This window comes from Mus caroli, chromosome 3 (assembly GCF_900094665.2).
Source record: "Mus caroli chromosome 3, CAROLI_EIJ_v1.1, whole genome shotgun sequence".
In the NCBI taxonomy this organism is placed as follows: Eukaryota; Metazoa; Chordata; class Mammalia; order Rodentia; family Muridae; genus Mus; species Mus caroli.
In genome coordinates this window covers 106,181,930-106,187,729 of record NC_034572.1, presented here as the reverse complement: position 1 = coordinate 106,187,729, position 5,800 = coordinate 106,181,930, and the positions used below count along the sequence as shown (strand labels likewise).

Sequence of the window (5,800 nt, the reverse complement as noted above, 5' to 3'; positions counted from 1 at the left end):
AATAAAGAGAATTTCTGATTGCAAGTCAGTCCTGTAGTCCATTACTCCTGGGGCTGGACCCTGGTACTTCCTCTTCTCTTACATTTTAAAATGTTTTTGAGTTGATGCCTTACTTTAGTCCTAACTGAGCCTGCAGTGTCCTCGGGTACTTCCTGTGCTTCTCTCTGGACTCATGACAACCTTCAGTGAGATGATCATGTCCTGCTTTGAGGAATTGATAAAGGAGTGAAAGAACACCAGGACAAAACCATTTTTGCCTACTTCAGCACTTCTAAGGTTGCTGAAGGAAAAATTTAGTATCTGGACTGCTTGGAAGCTGAGCCTTCCATTTGAGAGGGTCTGAAGCATGTTACTGAAGATTATATGTTCATCTCCTGCCAAGTAGGAGTCAGTTCTTACTGGAAAGACCCAAATAACAACTTCAGGTAAAAACTGAAACTAGCTACAGTGCCTATACTACTTAAATGTGGAACACCTTAATAAAATTGAATTTCAACTCACAGAAATCAAAAAAGGGCAGGGAAGGACACTTCAAACTCATCAAGGGAAAATCTAACAAGATGATACCTCAATTCTGAACATCTATGCCTCAAACACAAGGGCACTCTCATTTGTAAATTTGGAAATTTTTCTTAAATCACACATCTAACTCCACACATTAATAGTGGGAGACTTCAACACCACACTTTCACCAATTCACAGTTCATCCAAACAAAAACTTACCAAGAAACAATGAAACTAACAGATATGAATGGAATAGACTAAACAATAAATAAATATTTATATAATACTTTAACCCAACACAAAAGAAAATACATTTTTCTTAGTACTTTGTGAATCCCTCTCCAAAATTGACCACATAGTCACAAAGCAAGACTCAACATGTATAAGATGCAAGTATGATTCAATATATAAAAATCCATCAACATAATACACTATATAAATAAACTTAAAGGAAAAATCATATGATCATCTAAGATGTTATAAAAGTCTTTGAAATAATCCAGCACCCCTTCATGTTCAAAGTATTAAGGAGATCAGGGATACAAGGCAAATGCATAAAAATAATCAAAGCAATATACAGCAAACCAATAGCCAACATCACGCTAAATGGAGGAAAACTTAAAGCAATTTCTTGTACACTAAAATCAGGGACAAGAAAAGGCTGTCCACTCTATCCCTATCTAGTCAATATAATACTCGAAGTTCTAGCCAGAGCAATAGGACAATAAAAGAAGTTTAATTGTATAAAAATTACAAGAAATCAAAATATTGCTATTTGTGGATATGATAGTATACATTAGCAAACCCAAACATTCTACCAGAGAACACTTACAGTTGACAAAGAAATTTAGCAAAGTGTCTGGATATAAAATTAACTCAAAGACATTTGTAACCCTCCTTTATATGAATGATATTCCAGTCTAGAAAAAATTTATGAAAACAGTATCCTTTTGTCATGAACAATATAAAATTTGGTATAACTCTCACAAAGCAAGTAAAAGATCTGTATGACAATAACTTCAAGTTCCTGAAGAAAAAAATCAAAGAATATATCAGAAGATGGAAAAATCATCCATGCCTATGGATAGGTAAAATTGTGGAAATATGGATTGTGAAAATTGCCATTTTACCAAAAGCAATCTACATATTCAAAGCAATCACAATCAAAATCCCCACATAATTTTTGATACACCTTCAGAGAGCAATTCTCAACCTCATATGGAAAAACAAAAACAAAAACAAAAACAAAAAAAAACCAGAAGAAACAAAACAATCCTGCATAAGGAAATGAACTTCAGAACTTCAAGCTGTACTATAGAGTGATAAAAAAAAAAAAAACTCCATGGTATTTATACAGAAACAGACATATTGATCAAGGAAATTAAATTGAAGACACAGAAAAAAAACCTACATACCTATGGTTTGTTGATTTTTGATATAGAAGCCAAAACCATACAGTGGAAATAGGAAAGAATCTTCAACAAATGGTGCTGCTCTAATAGGATGTCTCTATGTGGAAGAATGAAAAAATGTCCATATTCATCACCATGCACAAAACTCAAGTCCAAGTGGATTAAGGACCTCCACACAAAACAGGTTATACTAAATCTCACAGAAAAGAAAGTGGGAAATGGAATTTCCCTTCAAAGCATTTGTATAGGAGAAAACATCCTGAACAGAATATCAATGGCTCAGACCCTAAGATCAATAATTGATAAATTGGACCTCATGAAATTGAAAAGCTTCTGTTAGGCAGAGAACACTGTCAATGGGCAAAACAGCAGCCTAGAGATTAGAAAACGATCTTCATCAACTCTACATCAGATAGAAGGCTAATATCCAAAATTTATTAAGAATTCAAGAAGTTAAATACCAACAACCTAAATAAACCAATTGAAAAATGGCATACAGAGCTAAACAGAATTCTCAACAGAGGAATCTCAAATGACCACGAAGTACTTAAAGAAAAGTTCAAAGTCCTTAGTTATCAGAGAAATCCAAATCCAAACAACTCTGAGGTTCCATCTTACACCTATCAGAATTGCTCAGATCAGAACTCCAGTGATAGTACATGCTGGCATGTGCGTCTGTATTCTGCGTTGCTGCAAGACACAGCCACTTAGGAGGCTAAATGCGGAGAGTTTTCCTGTTCTTATCCCTTGCTGCTGCTGAGCTGCTGCTGGGCTTCAGGAAAGCACTAAGACACTGCTTTGGGGGTTGGGGGTTGGGGGTTGGAAAACAGTCTGAGATGTGAGAAAGCTGCAGATAACATTTCCTATCTTCCAGGCATCATCTAGCCCAGGGCAGGAGCTGGGATCTCTGGCTCAGCTCATTGGTGAAGATAGCTGCAGTTGTCTGGAGTGCAGATGGACCTTCTAAGGAGATTTAGGCAGTGGCTCTGTAGTCAAAGGTTCCCCGTGAAGGTTCCTTGATGAAAGAGACAGTCCTTGGTTCTAAACTGCTTATTAATGCTTCATCATGGACTATGGATGCATACTATATCAATTTCTCAAGGTGGGCCTAAGATTAAATACCTATTTGAATGGGAATGTCTGGGAAGAATAGTTTATTGGCTAAAACCTCAGGGCCTGTAGGCACCTCATTAGCATGGAGAACTATGTTCTGGACCTATATGATCACATGTTACTTTTTCTCATGTGAGAAGTATAGCACATGTTCCAGGCCAGGAATTTCACGGGGAGCAGGGAGTCACCTACATTCTCAGGTGTGTACCCACCAAGTTTTCAGGATCTCAGACATGCTCTACCCACCATGCTTTCTAGCATGATTTACCACCCCATACTGTTGAGGATGTGGAGCAAGGCAAGCAGTTCTCCATTTCTAGTGGGAGTACACTCTTGTACAACCACTTTGGAAGTCAATTTGGTGGTTGATTAGAAAATGGACTAGTTCTATGTCAAGGCATAGCTGTAGCTATACCACTCATGGGTATATACCCAAAAGATGCTCCACCATCTCAGAGATCTGTGCTAAACTATGTTCATGGCAGCTTTATTAGTAATAGCCATAAATAGGAAACAACCTAGTTGTCCCCCAACTGAAGAATATAGTTGGGCTGGACCTAGGCTTCTCCACACATATGTACCAGATGTACAGGTTGGTCTTCATGTGGGTCCTGAACAACTAGAACAGGGGCTATCCCAAAAGTGATTGCCTATTATGGGATATATTCTTCTATCTGGGCAACCTTGACTGGCCTCAGTGTGAGAGAAAGTACCTGGCCTAGCAGAGACTTGTGTGTCAGCGTTTATAGATACCAAGGAGGGACCCCATCTTCTCAAAGGAGAAGGGGAAGGGGGATGGGGAAAGTATTGTGATAAGGGGTGAACAGGATGAGTGCAGTAAACCAGATGTTAAGTGAATAAGTAATAAACAAATATAAAATAAAACATGAATCTTTAATACATATTAACAGGAGAAAAGCATACAAAGTAATATAAATGCTTTTATAGTTTGAGCAGAAAGATAAAATGTGCAAATTTATCTAAGTTATGTGAAATTGCTAAAGAAAGATGAGATGTATTTTAACAAATTTTATTCCTTGGTAATTTTTTTTTTAAGAATGTGTCTTTTCTACTGATATTCAGAATCAATGTTTAAATTGTTAGCTTTATATCTAGCCTTTAAAAAAATGTCAGAATCCTGCCCCTAGATGCATTTCAAATGTGGCTGTTGTGTCACATGTGCATCATCAGTAGGTAGCAAAGAGAGGCTATGTCCATGTTCAGTGTTGACCTATGAACATCTGCCTGCTCCTGAGAAAACTGCGGCCATTCAAGAGACCCCAATCACCACTAAGATGAGCAAGTATGTGGTGGATAATTGGAAGGGAAACAGAAACAGAAGGATCTGGGCACAATGAAGACAGGCAGAACTGGAGGGAAGTGAGGAACAGCCTGATGTGAGTAGCCAGTGATGCCACTAGAACATTGTGGGGTCCTGGCCTATGCTGCTACTTAGGGCCATGACTGGGTTCATGGCTCTGCAGCAGCAAGGTCTCTTACCACCAAAGGCCAGTAGAACATCCTTGGTCAAGGATGCTACCCTGACACATGCTGAGGTTTGAGAACAATGCACAACTGGGTCCATCCCTCACAATGCATAGGCTCCTCCTCCCTAGGCATTGTAGGAGATTGGCCCTGGGGAGCATGAGAGGAAGAGAGCTGACTCTGTCCCTAACCAGCTGCAGTGCTCATGAAAACAGGTCTGCACATTGCAAAAGTTGCAGTTGTGCATGTCTTGAGGATATGAGCAGGACAAGCAGTCCCTGTCATGGATGAATACTTATGTGGGTGAGACCTTCCCATTGTAGGTGGTTCCATTACTTGCCATAGTGTGTATGAAAGCTGTTCAAGCATGAATCATAGATCAAGACAGTACGAAGCATTCTCAAGTTGTCTCTGTTTCAGTTTCTGCTTGAGTTTCTTCCCTGACTAAATTTAATGATGGACTGGGCCCTGGAAGTGTAAGGTCAAGTAAATCATTTCTTCCCCATATTTTTGTTCGGTCAGTGTTTTGTCACAGGAACAAGGAAGCAACTTAAAGCAGCTGCTGACCTAAGGGAACAATTTTCCACCATAATCATTGCCACAAAATCCCTCTCTGCTCCTGCTAGGAGTTTTATAGCTAAACTACTTATGCAAGCTTTTTATTCATTTTGAATTGATTTTGCTGTGAGGTGAACAGCAATGAGGGACTTCCACCATTTGCCATGCAGATTTCCAATGTTTCTGAAGACACTGTGTAGTTTTTGAAGAGAGTGCCAACAATTCTGATGCAATGAAAAATACAAGTTTCCTCTTCTGTGACTAGAAGACCAGATAAGTAGCAGACTGAGCTTCTGGTTTGGATTCACTGTCTTGCTCCAAGATACAGCCTGCTTCAGGAACAGGCTTTTGTGTTATTTCTAAGACTATGAATTACACTCCCAAAAACTCTACTTACAATATCTAATTTCTCCCAAAGGCCCATTCTCCAGAACCATCACACTGTAGTTAGGTCACACTAAAGCTTTGTTGTGGACTGCTTTCAGACCATAACAGAATTTAATAAATTTATAGTGAGTAAATACCCACAAAAAGAATTCACAAATCACAAAAATTTTCTAAGTTTAGAAAATAAATCTATATATACAAGAACCCATTGCACCCAAAGAACAAAAGAACTAAAATTTACTGCAACCTATGCCATGTCATAACAACAACAAAAAAATCTACAATTGCCAGCTTGTCAATTGATTCATGAATGTTAGAATATTTTTTGTCACATTCTTTTC

General features: G+C 38.4%; 1 non-coding gene across 1 annotated transcript; it reads left to right on the top strand.

Annotated features, from left to right (window-relative positions):
* Positions 1-4,166: 4,166 nt before the first annotated feature.
* Positions 4,167-4,293, top strand: LOC115030788. Its single transcript, XR_003836368.1, has one exon. It is a non-coding gene; the product is annotated as a small nucleolar RNA SNORA17 (small nucleolar RNA).
* The last annotated feature ends 1,507 nt before the right edge of the window (positions 4,294-5,800 follow it).